Below are 20,756 nucleotides of genomic sequence, written 5' to 3' on the forward strand. Positions count from 1 at the left end.
TCAGAGCGGAAGCGAAAGATGTAGTAAACACAGGAGGGTGCATGGCCTTAAAGAGCTTCTTGGCCTCACCATAGGGGATGCGCTTAGATGTTTTAATCTCCTGTATCTTCCGTTCGTCGAGATAGATGGGGCAGACCCGGCTCCAGACAGGGTGACTCCCAGAGCAATTCACGCACTTCACAGGCGATGAACAATCAGCTCCTTCATGGGCAGGCTGACCACATTTACCACAAGTGGCTATCCCATTGCACCCCAACGTAGTATGCCCAAAGCGCCACCTGGCAATGTGTCTTCATATTCAGCATCGGTATTACTTTCTAAAATTTCTACTCTGTTCGAAAGGTCATAAATTTTTCTGTAAGTGATGAAATTTGAGTGGCATTGTTGGTGTCATTTTCGTCGATCAGCCTCTGCAGTTTATTCGTACACTTGTTAAGTTTGCATCTGTCAGATTTGATTACGGTAGAATCAATATCAAGTTCGGATTGTTCAAATCTACTGGTGGCAGTTTGTATGTATTCTTGGTGTTTTTCGTATTGTCTACTCAAACGAGTTTATGCTCTGTAAAATCAGGTTGAAGCAGTGTTGCCAATTTAGTGGATTTTCCACTAAAATTGGTGGTTTCTATCCTCCTTTAGTGGCGAAATATTGCTTCTAGTGTCTGGTGGATTTTGTAGTGGTTGACTAGAATTAAGTTTCAGTTACTGAAAATGCGATCTCTCGACCACTAAGCTATTTATATGTTTCGAAATATGTCATTTGTACTTTACTTGATTTCAGGATTATTTAACTTTTGCTTCGAAGACAACACTGATGCTTAACTATGTGACATCAAACGAACCATGACACTGAATAGTCTACATGCGGCGATTCCCTGTAGAATGAACAGTATTTAGTAGCACCTAGTCATCGTTCATTTCATGAACGAAGGTGGCTTACGCAGGTGCAGGGAGTGCAGCAACCAGTTTCAACCAATGGGCGCTTACTTACTTCATTGTCGCTTCGAATAACAACTGAGCACCGTTGGCTCACGCAGGATGGGTCCCGTCAGATGCGCAGAAAGATTAACTCGACTGTCATCGTTCTTGGTGTACACTATACAATTGTGATTCTCAGTGTATGGTACTACTTCACGACTTATCACGTGTATAACTATGCCGAAACCACAATATACGCAAAAGTTTTGGAATTCTTGGCTTCAAGACCCACATTTGAAAGATTGGCTTGAAGTTAGTCAAAGCACTGCGGGTCAGGTAGCGAAGTGCAAATTTTGTGGTACCATTTTAAGGAGTCACTATGGAGATTTGAAGTCTCGTGGGATGTCAAAGAAGCATCTACAACATAAAAGCGTAAGCAACCTTTTTCTAAATTGATTAGTCATTCATTGATCGGTTTTACATCTTTGACTAAGTAAATTGTTGCAAGTTGTAACTATGCAGCCTAAAATTGCTTTTAAGTCAGAGCCCACTGGAAATAAAAAAAGGAAGAAGCAAGACTTGCATTATTCACAGCCATGCATACTAATATACGTGTAGTCGACCGTTTGGGAGAGGTAATTAATCACAGTCTTGAAAAAGATACCGAAAGAGTTCAGCTGCACCGAACTAAATGCAACACAGTTGTAAAAAACGTGTCAGCACCGCATTTTACAGACGTTCTAAAACAAGATCGCAAAGATCAACCATTTAGCTTATTAATTGATGAATGTATTGGTGTTGCTGTACATAAATACGTGGGACTGATTATAGCTTTTCACAGGAAATTTCACCAAAATATAGTATCTACATACCGTGACCTTGATGAATCGCACGAGTGTAATGCTGATGCTATTGGTTGTGCCATAAAGAAGACACTTCAACGACTCGATTTGCGACTTGAAAATTTAATGGGCATCGGTACAGATAATGCTTCTGTCATGGTTGGAGTAAATAACGGAGCATTTACGAAATTGAAAGAAATACCACAGCTGGTTTTAGTACGTGCTTGTGCATTACTTGCAACTGGCTGTTTCAGCTGTTGGAAAAGAATTTTTACCGAGAAATTGGGACTTTTTAATTACAGAGACATGTTATTGGTTTAGTCGCTTCTCTTCCAGACAGTCTCTTAATAAGGGGCTATACAAAACCATCAACGATGCACAGAAACTGTTAAAAATAATTCAAGCGTGCCAGACAAGCTGGTTATCGAATCCTCTGTGTCAAGAATATACACGCAATGCTCAAAGCTAAAATCACATTTTTCCGTAGCTAAAGTGTGCTAAAGGTGTCACATAGCAGAGTTATTGCACGCTGTCTATGCAAACGAGATTAATTACGCATATATTTCATTTTTATATCCAAAATTAACTCAAATAAACAGAGTCAATAAAATGTTCGAGTCGAAAGGTGCAATTCATACCAAAGTCTTTGATAAGTTGACCAACCTGATAGATATGTTTGTCAGAAAAGTTACATTACCTGCAAATAAAGTTAATATTTGTACTCAAAATATTCCTGATTTCTTCAGTCGAAGACGTTATCTGTGATTCCGTTTTGAAAAGCAGTTACTTGAAATGAGAGAAAAAGAATTACCGTGGAAAGACGTAGAAATGTTGCGTAATCGGTGCATAACATTTACAGTAAGTCTGATTGAAGAATTAAAAAACAAATTACCAGAAAATTTAACGCTGATGAAAAAAATTTCCAGAACAAATGTTGAACAAGAACTTAATCACAACAAACAAAATATAATTGATATAATGACTCAGTTTAATAAAAGTGTAGAATTTATAGCAAGAGTGGATGATCAGTGGCGACAGATTTATTTGTTGAACTGGAACGAGACGAAAGGTACAAAAAGAATTAGGAATGAAGTATTGCGTTTCAAAGATGCTCGAGGGGAATCTCCCAATACTGCCTCATTCCAATGCCGATGTTGAGAGACTATTTAGCGGTATGACTGTAATAAAAAACAAGCAGAGGAATAGAACGAAACTAAATCTTTTAACTGTTATATTAAGAACACTCTGTGGTTTGAGTTTGGAAGGAAAATGCTGCAACGAATATGAAATTCCAATAAAGGTTGTAAAAAAAAATCGGTACCGCAGAATCGTATGTCTGAAACCGATGATGATGATGATGCAGACAAAAATGGTTAATCTGAAGAAGACGAATTCATTTAAAAGATAGCTGTAGAACTTTTTTGTATGTTCCTGACCTTGACTGACTGATTATTTAATTGTACGTTCATTTCATGATTGTGAATATTTTATTACTTAGTAATACAGGTAACTAATTACTAATATACTTATTGTTTTCTTTCATAATAATTAAAAACATTTTTAGTGGACATTTTAGCGATTATGATAGTAGTGGCATTTTTGCTAGTGGTTTTTGGACTTGGAACTGTTGGGGAGCTCACTTTAACTATTGGCAACACTGGTTAGAGCTGTGTGTTCGTGTCTTGTATGGTTTAAGATCACCGAAAACTTTACTGTAGCAATTGTCTATGTATTTTTCTATGCGAGCTACTGCATTTTTGCTGATTTCATGTTGCTTGTGAACTAGAGTTTCGTGTATCTGTTCGATATTTTTGTATTATTGGTAAATGGTCTCATTTTGGGCTTGGATTGCAAGTGTAATTTGCTCCTGAAATTGTTTACACACCTCTATGTGATGATTGAGGCGTTCATTAAGTCGCGTTTCTTGTTGTTTAAAACATTCATAGATTTTTTGGTGTATACTTTGCGTCAATTCCTCGTGTTTTTGTGTCTGTTGGTTCATTGCGTCACTCATTTGAGTGAAACATTCGTCTTGTTTCTGCTGTAACTTTTTATTGCCATCCATGATTTGTTGAAACGTCATCATAATGGCATTATTCGATAATTGACCATTAGTGTTTGAAGTATTTTGCGTAAACTGTTCAACGGTGTCAGCATTTGACATGTCTGTTGAGGTTTGGATGTTGTCATTTTGTTTCTAAAGGTAAATGATCGGAGTGAAAATTTTGTACGTGGGAAGTATGTGTATCAGCGGCTTCCGCATCTGTAGAACGTGTTATCTGCTTAATTGCGGCATCGGTAGGTAAAGCAAAATTCTATGTAGTCTGACTGTTTGCCAGTGAAGAACTTTCATTAACTGTCGTGTGATTTACTGCCGTCAATGCAGTATTGTCAGAACTGGTATTCATTGCAACAGAGTTAATTGGTAAATGAGTAACACAACTGTTAGAATGGGAGTGGCATCTGAACATATATTTTATCTCGTCGCTTATGCGCTTTGCGCCGTACTCAACTTTTCTGACTGCGAGAATGTAAATTTAATTTAGCTGTGAGAAAGTAAACTGTTAACAACTTTAAACCACACCATAACTGCATGAATTTACATAACACAGAAACTGAATCTAATGCAACACTATTGATTTGAAATTGGCCCTGGGCAATGCTCTCTGTTAGTGCTTTAAATTGTACAGTTAGCAAACAGCTATTGTGCATGGCTATTGCTTAGCATACATTTTAATTAAATAGAGTATAACTGAGGCAATAACTTCTCGAGAAAAATAGTCAACCTAAAATGACATCGATCTAGGAACTGCTATTGACTTGGCGTAAGTAACAATATGACACTAACTTTAAAACTTCTATTTTGACTTTTTGAAAATTAATAATGCTGACAATGAACACACTCACTAAACTAATTATATATTAACAATTAGATTTACAAAACCATTGGGTGTGATTGCTATACATTGTCTCAATCATCACGTATGAATACAACCATTGCATTAGTAACAAAACAAATTTGCTTACCTTAATATTTCCAACGTCTGTTGAGATTCCTTTTACAGCTACCAAACATCATAGCATCTCGCAAATAAAAAGTCATTACTGCCCATTGCGAGTAAGTATATATCCAGCATACATGTGATACAACACGTGTTCACACTTGAGAGTCTTCCTTATATCTCTTGATCTAAAGTTACTCTAAGACATAATACCTGGAATTAGCGATCGCTGTTGATCAGCGTTGCTACTATACAGTCGATACTGCTTTTGACCATCTCTGGATCACTATAATATTTTCTTACAAAACTTGAATTAATTTACCCTGTTTGTATATTTTTCACACTAACAAACCTAACAACAAGTAGTTTAGCTGTTCCACGATGGACAATCTCATTGCAACTCATGCATAATGGCGTGTTCCATTATTGAAGTGAATGCAATCAGATTGCGGTCATTCAGCATCGGTGATAGTATTTTCCATTGTCATTTAATGTTATTTATTGCAAAAAACAGTTATTGTGATTAATAAAATTTTTCAAATTATGGTAAAAATTGGTCGGAATCGAAGTCGTAGAAACAAATTCTGGTAACATTTCTTCTGACACAGGAAGTAACGAAGCAGAAATTTTTCGAAACTGTGAGAATATATTAATACCCCTGTGTGTGAAACATATGCCCAATTTAAAAGTGGCACATGTCAATCGGAGATGCAATCGAACCCCCAATAATGAACAGATTGCTAGCAAAGGATCGACCTTCAGACGACTTTGCGTTCCTGCCTGTACAAGCTTCTAGTGTACTCGATATAGACAAATGTTGCAGCAAATATTAACTAATATGACTACTCTTGGAACTAAAGATGAAATGATCAAGTTTAAAAATGAAACTTCTACAATGATATCAGATGAAATGACCTCAAAGTTCGATGATGCAACAAAAAATATCACATCACAAACTTCGCGGCTTTCATCGGCTGTGCCTGTTTGGCAATTAGAGTTTAGTAACATCTCCCTCGGTGAAGTGGAAATATCCCAAGAGAATAAAAATTTGAAGCAACAATAAGAAACATTAGCTATCATCGTAATAAAGTTATCAGATGAATGTCAGACTTTGTCTACTAATATGGATAAGTTCACTGGTGAAAATACCACACTTCATGACATCGTGTATTCTCTCACGATTCAGTCTAAAGTAGAACATTTGCCTACTGAGTAGGCAAATAGTTTAAAGTTACAGTTCGAAGACCAGATGTATTCCTTTAACAATAATTATTCGGAATGGATAGACAGCAAAGATAAACACATTGATAAACATATTAATGAAGAGTTACCATGAGCAACAATCGGTGAAAGTGTGGGGTCTTGCCCACTCATCGCTAATAGGGTGCCTACAGGATGCAACGTAATAGGAATGCTATACAAAAATTCAAACAAATAACATTGGCAGTTTTATTTCTATAAAGCAATTCACAATATTTTGGAAATTTGCAAGTAGTAGGCGCAAACGAAGAGGGACAGGCAATATATGTCCTTTATATATGTCCTTGATATGTGAAATGTTCAGACAAGTTGACACAAATCACTGATAACTAACGTCCTTGATCCGGTGCCGACCTGCGCGGCCGAGGCTAAAAGGAGCGTCGCTTATATTCCCATCCTCCAGGTGTCGCTCCTGGCGCGGTGCAGTCAAATTCCATACAACATTGGCGGCCGTTTCCTCACCGCCTTCTCTGCTCTTACGTTCCGCATCTTCTTTCTGGCGCTTGTGGTTACGCCAGAGCAGAAAGAATACTTTGCAAAGGAAGAGGCTACAAAATCTACACAGATTCATGAATTGAAAAAACGAAAACAAACTTTTGACTTAGATCTGGCGGTTTGGCAACAAAATGCAGCTTCACAGGAACTAAGAGCAGTGCAGGATAGTGTTACATATTCCTCACTCACCACTGTAAGTGAAAGTTCTAGTCACTTGCAGCCTGCTCGAAATTTTAGTAATGAAAATATGTGTGATGCTCATTTCCCATTAATGTCCTATTGTGTAACTTGGGGGCGGTACCTAAATTGTCAACTGTGTTATTGGACGAGAATATTCTGAAAAACACAGTCAATTTCACATATACATCCAAGAGGAAAAGACTGTCCACCCAGTCGCTTTTCTCAAATCATTCAAAACAACTTTACATAGAACTTGGACTGACTGTAAAAAGATTATGTGACAGACCACATACGGTGTATATCGACTACGAAAAGTTTGATGACGTTTCCACGAAAAAAATTTTTGTTCAGGCTCGGTTCAGGAGAAACTGAGAAAACAGGTTTTTGAGCCAGAATTCTTTAATCCAAGTAAAGGTAACCTAAGACGTTATTTTGAGATGTGCATGATGCAGTACTGGTACGATTCTGTCTCAACGTAATTTGTTGCTGACACTAAAAGTACACTACTGGCCATTAAAATTGCTACACCAAGAAGAAATGCGGATGATAAACGGATATTCATTGGACAAATATATTATACTAGAACTGGCATGTGATTACATTTTCAGCAATTTGGGCGCATAGGTCCTGAGAAATCAGTACCCAGAACAACCGCCTCTGGCCGTAATAACGGCCTTGATACGCCTTGGCATTGACTCAAACAGAGCTTGGATGGCGTCTACAGGTCCAGCTGCCCATGCAAACCTCAACACGATACCAGAGTTCATCAAGAGTAGTGACTGGCGTATTGTGACTAGCCAGTGGCTCGGCCACCATTGACCAGACGTCTTCAATTGGGGAGAGATCTGGAGAATGTGCTGGCCAGGGCAGCAGTCGAACATTTCCTGTATCCAGAAAGGCCCGTACAGGACCTGCAACATGCAGTCGTTCATTATCCTGATGAAATGTAGGATTTCACAGGGATCGAATGAAGGGTAGAGCCACGGGTCGTAACACATCTGAAATATAACGTCCACTGTTCAAAGCGCCGTCAATGCGAAGAAGAGGTGACCGAGACGTGTAACCAATGGCACTCCATACCATCACGCCGGGTGATACGCCAGTACGGCGATGACGAATACACACTTCCAATGTGCGTTCACCGCGATGTCGCCAAACACGAATGGGACCATCATGATGCTGTAAACAGGACCTGGATTCATTCGAAAAAATGACGTTTTGCCATTCGTGCACCCAGGTTCGTCGTTGAGTACACCATCGCAGGCGCTCCTGTCTGTGATGCAGTGTCAAGGGTAACCGCAGCCATGGTCTTCGAGCTGATAGTCCATGCTGCTGCAGACGTTGTCGAACTGTTCGTGCAGATGGTTGTTGTCTTGCAAACGTCCCCATCTGTTGACTCAGGGATCGAGACGTGGCTGCACGATCCGTTACAGCAATGCGGATAAGATGCCTGTCATCTCGACTGCTAGTGATACGAGTCCGTTGGGATCTAGCGCGGCTTTCCGTATTACCCTCTTGAACCCACCGATTCCACATTCTGCTAACAGTCACTGGATCTCGACCAACGCGAGCAGCACTGTCGCGATACGATAAACCGCAATCGCGATAGGCTACAATCCGACCTTTATCAAAGTCAAAAACGTGATGGTACGCATTTCTCCTTCTTACACGAGGCATCACACAAGTTTTCACCAAGCAACGCCGATCAACTGCTGTTTGTGTAAGAGAAATCGATCGGAAACTTTCCTCACGTCAGCACGTTGTAGGTGTCGCCAGCGGCGCCAACCTTGTGTGAGTGCTCTGAAAAGCTAGTCATTTGCGTATCACAGCACCTTCTTCCTGTCGGTTAAATTTCACGTCTGTAGCACGTCATCTTCGTGGTGTATCAATTTTAATGGGCAGTAGTGTAATTGCCATTTGAGATACGTGAAAAGCTTCTACAAGTTGCAGAGACTGATATAGAATACTTTACGTCTGACCTCGGCTCACTGGATTTAATCCAAGAAGACATACGCTCCTCTCGAAATAGCAATAGTCACACAACTGATGCACAACTTGCCACAGTACAGCCAGTATAATCTCGTGCGATGATAACTTCGTTAACGATGTAGGACCGGCTTCAGCTGACAAATGAAAATTCGCCTCCTCAGAACTATGCACTGAATTCTCCTAACAGGAGAAAGAAAGAACGGAAACCGTTTCCATCCAGGATACAAGGACAGTCGTAACAGACGAAACATATGGAATGGGAATGGGCATGACAATAAAAACCGTAACTACCGTGACCGCCGTAATAAAAGTAATAATAATAATTACCGAAACGGAAAATGGCAGTGGTACCTACCAAACAACAATAATAATTGTACGGGAAACCTGCCTGTCTATAATAACAGTAACCACCAAAATTGTTCGCAAAATAACATGCAGAGTCGGATGGTCCAAGGTGACTAGAGGACACAGCATTCTCATGTAAACATAACAGAAGTGGCAAATGAACATCAACCTTCAAATGACAGCCAGTCAAACTAGAATCGGTCTCATGTCACTCCCACGACATAAACGCTGATCATAATGGGGGCAAGTTAATCAAAATGAATCAGAGAGATTTTCTCACTGAGATACGAGACTTGTCCGAAAAGTAAGGTCTCCAAGGCGTTGGAACCTTGAGGAACACTTATACGAGATCCGGTAACGCTGGCGTGTAACTTGGCTGACCCTTTTCCCCACTCCTCCAAATTAACACCAACCTGAGGCTGCTGCGATGCTTAATCTTGACTGTGCAGCCGTTCGCGGTGGAGCTCAGCCCCCTCCCTCCCTCCACCCACCGAATCTTGATTTCAGTCTCTTGATTTACTTGAGCAGGTTAAAAAAAAAAAAAAAGTTCGAATGTGTGTGAAATCTTATGGGACTTAACTACTAAGGTCATCAGTCCCTAAGCTTACACACTATTTAACCTAAATTATCCTAATGACAAACACACACCCATGCCCGAGGGAGGACTCGAACCTCCGCCGGGACCAGCCGCACAGTCCATGACTGCAGCGCCTTAAACCGCTCGGCTAAACCCGCGCGGCACTTGAGCAGGTAGTGAACCATCTTCCTACTTATGACACACAACAAACACCTGCAGACATCATGCTGAATGTCAAAGAAAGCAATGGTTAGGCAGATTCTCTTCTGAAGTTTCCAGGAGAAGCAGAACCCTTCCAAGAAAAGGTAAGATTTGTGATAATGGCATGCACTCATCAAGATCAGCTTAGGAAATCGCATTATGACAAGAATCTCAAAAACACGCAAAATTATGAAGTATGGTTTACGTTTTACTCAGAACTCACTGCAAATCTTCGCAGTTCACATGAAAAATAAAGCAGCAAATGGACACTAGTCTGTGACAGACCGTGTATCATCATACACATTCCATGCCCTGGTTGTTTAATTTCTCACATATCCTAGAACCAATACGATTCAAAGTTTGTACTCACACAAAGATTTGAAGAAGTTTCGATGCACACAAAACCTTTAAATAAACATTATGAAAGGTAAGTACCCCGTACGAGAATATTCGTTGTGATGATCGCCTAATGAACTGATGATGTGATGTCCGAGTTGCTAGGGTCTCCCATTGGGTAGACCGGTCACAAGTTTGTGTAGTCGACACCATTCAGTGACTTGAATCTCGATGAGGATGAAATGATGATGAAGACCACACAACATCCAGTCTCTGAGCAGAAAAAATCACTGAGCTGGATGGGAATCGAACCTGGGCCTGTCATATGGCATTATTTTCACCTGTATGGGTATGAGGTTATTCCTTTGAGTGCAAAGGTGCTTTTCAGACATTTCATCAATACCTATTATGCCTAATGTATTTTAATATTAAGACATTTATTTTGAGGAGAGAGTAGAAGATGGTCATGAACCGATTAAACTGAGCGAATGGTATAATGCCAGAGATTGACATCTTGTCAATAAATAAAAACGTTCGTACAGGTACACTGCACTGTGTGACATGTACCATCGACACACAAAACAGACACATGCATGTATGTGATGCACTAGTCTGTTCACAAAGTAAACATCGGTAGTATACTTATACAAAATACTGCTAAGTAACATGAATGGCAGTGTACTGTTGATGCGAAACTTGTAACTAGATGTTTTCTTCCTCTTCTCCTTTGGGTGAGCATATGTTTGTTTCGTACTTCAGTCGCCTCTAAAAGTCACTGCTTGCTGTTTTGGACCCACATGTTGTAGACACTGAAATGTTGTAGCGATTTTTCTCTGACCAGGCTTTTATGTATACATATGTAAATAAAATATCAACTCTATGATATATGAATCCTACACTCGAATTCTGAACCATTTTTTAAAGGTTGAAAATAGGATGAATGAAATTTGTAAAAATTTGTAACTGGTTATAAAAAAAAATTTAGCAGGTAAAATGACTCGGACAGAGAATCTGTAAATAGCTTGATGCTGAACAAACATTAGGTCAAGTAAACTGCATTTCTCCCAGATATAAAGGTTTATACTTACCTTGCGGGAAACCTCAAGCTGCTTCCTCCAACGGAGTGTCAGTGACTTCCATTGCACAGAAACTCAAAATGCGTCTTCACGTCATCGAAGCACAGTGTGCTGCACCCAACAGTTGCCTCTGAACTAAGCCATGGGAGCATCTACAGTAAAATATGATCGGCGCCAAACGGTTATGCGTTGCATGGTACTGAACATTAAAATTTACTTGCTAAAACGCGTACATGTAAGCAAAACAGCACCGTTCTTTACATAAGCACGCTGGGCTTCCATTTTAATTGTACTGCGTCACGCCTCATTCAATTGCTCAAGTAGAAGTGTATGAGTTAAACATATGAACGTGCAAACTGAAGAGACAGTAATTGGGAAAGAGAGTGTGTACCGGAACATGCTTCGTAGGTGCAATGTCTGTAACAACATTGGTGGTCGCCACATGGAGCCACTGTTGCAATCCATCAGCACCGTTCTGTACGTAAGCACGCTGGGCTTCCCTTTTAATTGTACTGCATCACGCCTCATTCAATTGCTCAAGTAGAAGTGTATGAGTTAAACATATGAACGTGCAAACTGAAGAGACAGTAATTGGGAGAGAGAGTGTGTACCGGAACATGCTTCGTAGGTGCAATGTCTGTAACAACATTGGTGGTCGCCACATGGAGCCACTGTTGCAATCCATCAGCACCGTTCTGTACATAAGCACGCTGGGCTTCCCTTTTAATTGTACTGCGTCACGCCTCATTCAATTGCTCAAGTAGAAGTGTATGAGTTAAACATATGAACTGAAACAGTCGTAGAACGAAAACGGTACGTTGTGAACATGGGTTCCTATTCAAAATATTGTGCACTCACTCCCCTTTATAAGTCCTAGAAGTTTATAGCGGAAATTTCCGAACACCATGTGTAGTAACATTGCACCTACCATTCAAAATGAAAAAATAATTCACGAAAGACTGAAATGTAGCATAAATTTAGGAGACCATTTCAGTATTAATGAATCTGTAAGACGATACAGTACTTACCTATCAATAGTCAATCCACTCTCTGCACATGAATCAGTGATAGTATATTACATTTACACATCAATCATGTAAAATAACTCTTTACAAAGAAACCAGTTTATACAATTTCTTTATAAAAATGGAGAACGTAAACAGTAAACCACATTATCAATGACAATGCAGAACATTTCTATAAGAAATAAAAGACAGCTGCGAGTTACGAGCAAAATACTTCCAAAATGTAAACCGTGAGGAACTAACACAACGACTGATTTTCAGACAGTCTCTAAAGAAAAACCCACCTTCAGAACCACCATCACTGCATCAAATTGAACAGTACATTGGCCAGCTGGAAAGCAACAGAGCGCCATGTGAAGGCGGCATATTAACTGAGATTTGGAAGCTGGCAGCTGAAACCATTTATGAGGTTATTTAAAATTATTGAGAGAAAAAGAAAAGAATACCGGACGACTGGAAGCAAGCCATAATCCATCCGTTACATAAGAAGGGTGACAGGACAGAAACCAACAATTATTACTCTAACTCCAGCAATCTACAAAATTATGTCCAAAGCCCCCCACTGTTTAAGATAGAAGATCAAGCAGAACGCACAACTGGCGAGTACCTAAGCAGGGTTCAGAAAAAATAGGTAATGCCCAGAGCAAATTTTTAGCTTGAAAACTATCCTTAGGATCAGAACAATGCGGAACCTTAACATAGCCGTTACATTCATTGATTTCATAAAAGCATACGATTCTGTACACAGATAGTATTCATAACACTAGAAGAAGGAGGTATCGACAAAACCGCCAGACAATTACTCGGACAGACATTCATAGACATAACTTCAAAAATTAAATTTGTAGGAGAGGTTTCTGAAACCTTCGCAATTAACACTGCACGGCAGGGCGATGGGCTCCCACTGATTCTCTTCAGTCTGGTCTTAGACAAGGTCATGAGAGAGTGGGATAAAGAACTAGAAGAGGAAAACATCGAAGGAATCATTTAGGATTAACAAGATGAAGATCTGAAGTGAAATGTCTCGCTTTTGCTGACGATATTGCAGTAATCTCTAAGGACAAAACAGACGCAATGGTAATGATAGAAACACTTCACAAAACTGCAGCTAAAAACGGATTACTAATATTATATGAAAAATCGGAATACAATGAACATAAATACAACAGAGAAAAATACACGCAAACGCAACAGGGAAGCATCAAAAGAGTTGAAAAGTTTCAGTATTTGGGAGAACGGACACAATAAAATGGGTTAGATAACATCACAACTAAGGAAAGACCGAAAAAAATGAAGAAAGGAAGAGAGAGTGGATTAAACAGATTAGAGAAAAATTCCTCTTGAGTGGAAATAAAACAAGATGGGTTTACAAGGGTTGCCCAGAAATTAATGCATTTTTATTCTTCAACAATTTTTTATTGAACATAATGTGAATTACACACAAAAAAGAATGGTGTTTTATCTACACACCCTACTTTTGCATGTAATCTCTATTCCATTCTATAGTCTTCCCAGCACGAAACAAGGGCGTGTATTGTCTGGTGGCGGAGCCAGTGCTTCACTATGTGAACCACCTCCTCATCGTCCTTAAAATGTTCTCCATGAATGGCATCCTTTAATGGCCCAAACAAGTGGAAGTCGATGGAGCTAGGTCAGGTGTGACAGCCGTGGATGGTCTCTCCCACTGCTACAAAACGTGGAGCTCATTTGAACCGGCTTCTGTTGACCTCACCGTCCGTGCGCAGCGACTAACCGTACTTTTGTCGACAGCAGATGCTCCATGGATTTAGCACAAGCGTTTTTGAATATTCCCACAGTTTCTTTCTCTGCAGTGAGACATTCAATGACGGCACGTTGCTGGTAATGTACATCACCTACAGACGCCATTTTGAAACTGTCCAGCAGCTACGCTATCTGTCGAAAGTGACTCACTTAGGATACTTCAAATAATACATACGCAACTTTTCGCATTCGTAGCATCATTTTCGTCCGAGAAAAAAAACACGGTACATTACTTTCTGGGCAACACTCGTATGAGCCCTTAGTTCATCGGAACACTGTTGTGTTTTATTAGGTGCAGTGCAATGGAATGTGAGTTTTATGCTCGAGTTTTATGCTTGAACTACTCTTCTACGTAAGTACTCGCCCACTCAGCCGTTCATAGGGGTTTCTTCAACTTCTCGTGAAAGTCAACCATGAGGCAACTTAATAACACTCACACTCACACACACACACACACACACACACACACACACACACACACACACTACTCCTCTAATGTCATCGTGGGATCTTCATTGCTTCATTGGAATTTCGTCTTCTCTTCTGTTTTATAGAGTTTACACCTTTCGATTATTCCTAGGAGTCCTGTTGTGTTTTTTTCTTTTCTTTTTTTTTCTTCACCGAGCGAGGTGACGTGGCGCAGTGGCTAGAACATTGGAGTCACATTCGGGAGGACGACGGTTCAATCCCGCGTCCGGCCATCCTGATTTAGATTTTCCCGCCGGCCGGTGTGGCCTAGCGGTTCTGGGCGCTTCAGTCTGGAACCGCGCGACCACTACGGTCGCAGGCTCGAATCCTGCCTGGGGCATGGATGTTTGTAGTGTCCTTGGGTTAGTTAGGTTTAAGTAGTTCTAAATTCTAGGGGACTGATGACCTCAGATGTTAAGTCCCATAGTGCTCAGACCCATTTGAACCATTTTTTTAGATTTTCCGTGATTTCCCTAAATCGCTCCAGGCAAATGCCGGGATGGTCCCTTTGAAAGGGCACAGCCTACTTCCTTCCCCGTGCTTCCCGAATCCGATGAGACCGTTGACCTCGCTGTCTGGCCTCCTTCCTCAAAAACAACCCCAACTCTTGTTACGTTTCTTTCTTATACACTTCTGTTTTCTCTTCTCGGTAATCGCATTTTCTCGGCGTCTTATGGTGCTACCTGTGGTTGGTAACCAGCAATCCGCCCATCTGATAGACGCTTGGAAGAGTGTTTTTTGTCCGAGTGTCTGGATCTTCGATTTTGCGAGATCTGCGTGTTTCAGTTGACAGGATTGCGGAAGCGTTCAGAAGAGCCAACAATTTGGTGTACAGTTTCTGAAAGGAGATCGCTATCGGGATTCGGTTTTTTAGTCTTTGTCCCATCACAGCGTACTGGAGAACAGGGAGGAGTGCCACATTGTAAGGTATTATACTGAGGTGTGGATGCAGTGCAGAGCTTGGATTCAGCATAGCGTGAAATGTGGTAAGTATTCTACGAGCCTCTTTCCTAATGTCGGTCATGTGTTATGTCATGTTAGACCCTGTCAACCACAGTAAATGATAACATGGTAACGTTTCCTAGAAGACAACGATACTGAACATGCTAATCTGCCGGAGGGCTGCTGGAAATCGTCGGTAGATGATAATGATGGATTGAATTTTGACCGTTTTGAAACTGAGCCGCCATTTGACAGTCCAAGAGCGAGGTCATCACAGGGCCTCTGCGATGTTGCTATAGAACATACGGACGTATGCTGTGGACGAACAACAGTGTACCACCTGCATATAGCGTCAGCTGTACACATTCAGTTCTGGAGAAGTCATCAGTATACGGGGGGTACACGATCAGTCTAGGGAAGTCATGCCTCAAAACAGAGGAGAGGTATTCGGAGGATGCACCGCTTCGTACCATTACTTGAAATGTCCGGTCTGTCAGGTAACTTTAGAGCATGAACATTTGACCCTGGAACTACATGTACAAGTAGCTTATACAAGTGTCCATCATGCAATACAATGGAGGCCTTCACAAGCCGATGTTTTAGCTATTGGTGAATCTTCCAGATTGTATGGCAGCGTCCCATTAAACTTTTTCGTTCCTAACATTTCACCCAGAGCTTCACTGGACGTCTTCACAGGTGGTGCTGGTTACACTGAGTCTTGGCATCTTGCTCTTCGGCTGGCCGTTGTGGCCGAGCGGTTCTAGGCGCTTCAGTCCGGAACCGCGTTGCTGCTACGGTCGCAGGTTTGAATCCTGCCTCGGGCATGGATGGATGTGTATGATGTTCTTAGTTAGGTTTAAGTAGTTCTAAGTCTAGAGGGCTGATGACCTCAGATGTTAAATCCCGTAGTGCTTAGAGCCATTTGAACCATTTCAACCTTGCTCTTCGGATGTAAGCGAGCGACATAAATATTGTGAAAAAGGGGGTGTAGTAGAAGTTTATATGTGGTTGGCTCAGATTATCGTTGACAGAGATTAAACTTGTTTATCGATTGTCGTCTGTGAAAGATACAACTGGTACAGCGATTCCAAAGAGCAACTGAGCATATATCAATAAATTTCACGGCTTCTCCTTTTATGTTAAGATTATACCCACGTTTGTAGAGTCCAGTCACATTTAGGGCCCCAGCACGTTTGTTCGACGTCAAAGCGAAATAACCATCCACAGACGGCAGGTGGCCGCACTAGTAGTGGAGGGTATATAAATCACGTCGGGAGGAGGTGGAAAACAGTGTAATAGTTACTGTAAAGTGAAAATGGAGTGATTTATGTCGCATCCAGAAGGGGATGATAAATCACTTCCGGGCCAAGGATGGAAGCATTCCCGAAACGGCTAAGTTTGTAAACTGATCACGTGCCGCCGTGGTTAAAGTATTTAGCGAATGGCAAAACTGCGGTTTCTAAAACCGGCCCATAGCCAACTGTGGTGCACCATGGACCATAGATGACGGGGCGAACGCCAACTGCAAAGATGGGTATGGGGGAATAGACGTGCAACTGTTGAGAAACTGACCGCCCTGACGAACCAAGGGGCTACCAATAGTGTCCTATCAACGCCCGTTCAGAGAATGGTGCTGTATAGGGGCTTCCGCAGCAATTGCCTGGTTCATGCACTCGTCATGACTGCAGGAATTTGCACGCCAATACCGTAACTGGACGTTCACTGAGTGGCGACAGGTGACCGGTTCAGATGAATCACATTTTACGCTTCATCCGACAGGTGGCCGTTTGCGTGGATGGCGTGAAAAGCCTGCAAGTAAACACCCTGCAGCCAGGAGGGAGCAGTGTGATCTGCAGAATGTTCTCGTGGCATTCCCTTGGCGACATCGTCATTCTGGGAGGTACTATGGATCAACACAAGCTGCAACTATGGTTCAAATGGCTCTGAGCACTATGGGACTTAACATCTGAGGCCATCAGTCCCCTAGAACTTAGAACTACTTAAACCTAACTAACCTAAGGACGTCACACACATCCATGCCCGAGGCAGGATTCGAACCTGCGACCGTAGCGGTCGCGCGGTTCCAGACTGAAGCGCCTAGAACCGCTCAGCCACACAGGCCGGCAGCTGCAACTATCCTTGAGGTCCATGTCCATCCCTAGATGCAGTTTTTTTCCCTCAGCACGATGGAATCTGCCAGCAGAACGATGCAACGTGTCACACAGCTCGCAGTGTACGTGAGTGCTTCGAAGAGTACCAGGATAAAGTTACGCTACTTCCCTCTCCACCAAACTCCCCGGATTTAAACCCAATCTGTGGGACCAACTCGATAGGGCTGTTCGTGTCATGGGTCCTCAGTCAAGAAACCTAGCGCAACTCACCACGGCACTGGAGTCGGTATCTGCCAGAACCTCAACGTCTGCCTTCCTGCAAGTCTCGCAGTGGTCCACGGTGTAAAAGGTGCTTATTCAGGTTTTTGATAGGTAGCCACGTTAACGTGACCGGCCAGTGTATATATCGATAGCTGCTATATACAGCCGTGTGTAATGGTGTGTCTCTGTAGATAAATTTTTGCGTTTGGAAAACTTCACATCATCATTTCTTAGTTGAAGAGAATGTTCTGCTACCGTGGTTTTTTACTATTTTCCCTATTGAGCAAAGACGTTTATTTCCTAAAAGTCTTTCGGACGTATCTCTTAATAGTTCCATTGTATACGTTATCACATGTACACGAAATTTTACATACCATGCATACCAACAGAAGAGGACGTTTATCTTTTGCATATCAGAGTACTTGTATTTTCTTTGTTGGTCTAGATACCGGTCTGAAGTGACGTTACTGTAAAATTTTTCCGACTTCATCAGATACTTTCTAATAAGAGGGAGATGAACTGTTTTATATACACTACCGGTCATTAAAATTGCTACACCACGAAGATGACGTGCTACAGACATGAAATTTGACAGACAGGAAGAAGATGGTGTGATATGTAAATGATTAGCTTCTCACAGCATTCACACAAGGTTGGCGCCGCTTGTGACACCTACAACGTGCTGACATGAGGAAAGTTTCCAACGATTTCTCATACACAAACAGCAGTTGATCGGCGTTGTCTAGTGAAACGTTGTTGTGATGCCTCGTTTCCGACTTTGATAAAGGTCGGATTGTAGCCTATCGCGATTGCGGTTTATCGTATCGCGACATTGCTGCTAGCGTTGGTCGAAATCCAATGACTGTTAGCAGAATATGGAATCGGTGGGTTCAGGAGGGTAATACGGAACGCCGTGCTGGATCCCAACGGCCTCGTATCACTAGCAGTCGAGATGAGAGGCATCTTATCCGCATGGATGTAACGGATCATGCAGCTACGTCTCGATCCCTCAGTCAACAGATGGGGACGTTTGGAAGACAACAACCATCTGCACGAACAGTTCGACAACGTTTGCAGCAGCATGGACTATCAGCTCGAAGACCATGGCTGCGGTTACTCTTGACGCTGCATCACAGACAGGAGCGCCTGCGATGGTGTACTCAAACGACGAACCTGGGTGCACGATTGGCAAAACGTCATTTTTTCGGATGAATCCAGGTTCTGTTTACAGCATCATGATGGTCGCATCCGTGTTTGTTGACATCGAGGTGAACGCACATTGATAGCGTGTATTCGTCATCGCCATACTGGCGTATCACCCGGCGTGATGATATGGGGTGCCATTGCTTACACGTCTCAGCCACCTCTTGTTCGCATTGACGGCACTTTGAAGAGTGGACGTTACATTTCAGATGTGTTACGACCCGTGGCTCTACCCTTCATTCGATCCCTGTGAAACCGTACATTTCAGCAGGATAATACACGACTGCATGTTGCAGGTCCTGTACAGGCCTTTCTGGATACAGAAAATGTTCGACTGCTGCCCTGGAAAGCACATTCTCCAGATCTCTCACCAAATGAAAACGTCTGGTCAATGGTGGCCGAGCAACTGGCTCGTCACAATACGCCAGTCGCTACTCTTGATGAACTGTGGTATCGTGTTGGAGCTGTTTGGGCAGCTGTACCTGTACACGCCATCCATGCTCAGTTTGACTCAATGCCCAGGCGTATCAAGGCCGTTATTACGGCCAGAGGTGGTTGTTCCGGGTACTGATTTATCAGGATCTATGCACCCAAATTACGTGAAAATGTAATCACATGTCAGTTGTAGTATAATATATTTGTCCAATGAATACCCGTTTATAATCTGCATTTCTTCTTGGTGTAGCAAATTTAATGGCCAGTAGTGTATAAAAGAGTCTGGTTATTCTTTTCGAGAAACTTGACGGTCTAATTTTGGCTCCTGACGGTACTGTTGTTAATCTCAGTTTTTGAAAATATGTACAGCTTTCTCAGAGTCAGTATTTACTTCTGCTCATAATACTACACTAATACGCTATAAAATTTTCTTTGCAGTCATCTAGAGCAATTAATTTTCTAGATCCCCTTTGTCTTCTAGGGCTTCTAACTTTTTCCCCAGTTTCTTGCGCTTTCTTAAAGTCTTTCAAAATAAATTGTACTGTTCTTTCTGATTGCCATAGCATTCTGAAGTGTCAAGATTGCATTTTGTAGATGTATCATTACTTCATTATCCTTTTTTACTGCCTGGCCAAATTCTCCAATTACGAATATAAGCTCTTTTTCATCTGAGTTTCTTATCTGGTAGTCTTCACATAGCTATAGGACTTAAATTTTATGTTATACTGAACGAACATGAATTGTGAGTTTTAGCTTCTTATCCCACAATCTCAGAGTGTAACTAACAATACGTAAATAGATTCTGTGAACTTCGAAAGTGTGTCTTATTATCAATTGCTAATTAGTGCTTACAATCTGAAAATCGCTGCTATTTGATCAGTATTAATAACTGCAAGTAGTTCGGCTCCGTTGCGTGAATATCTCAGGGAAACTGAACTGGCATTACACTTGCCTTTAGACCTGAAAATCACTAACGAAAGATACGTTAATAGGGAACACTGTGGAACAATGTGTCCATATTGTACTAGCTTTTATGGATTATATGTGCTCTTGAGCAAATTCATTCAAAACTATAATACAGATGCTTTGCCACATGGTAAATCTGTGATTCGGGGAAAAAGTGTAGTAAATTAATGAATGTCTCTAGGCAAATTAAATAGAGAGTACTGTCACTGGATAGGGAGTCAGATACGCAGTTCACACATGGAAATAGAATTGACTAAAACTCTACATTACTCCACATTTCACTTGGAATAAATACATCATTTAAAGTGAGATAAGCAGCATGTAACTCATCTGAGATTTAGGA

Source organism: Schistocerca piceifrons, chromosome 3 (genome assembly GCF_021461385.2).
Source record: "Schistocerca piceifrons isolate TAMUIC-IGC-003096 chromosome 3, iqSchPice1.1, whole genome shotgun sequence".
In the NCBI taxonomy this organism is placed as follows: Eukaryota; Metazoa; Arthropoda; class Insecta; order Orthoptera; family Acrididae; genus Schistocerca; species Schistocerca piceifrons.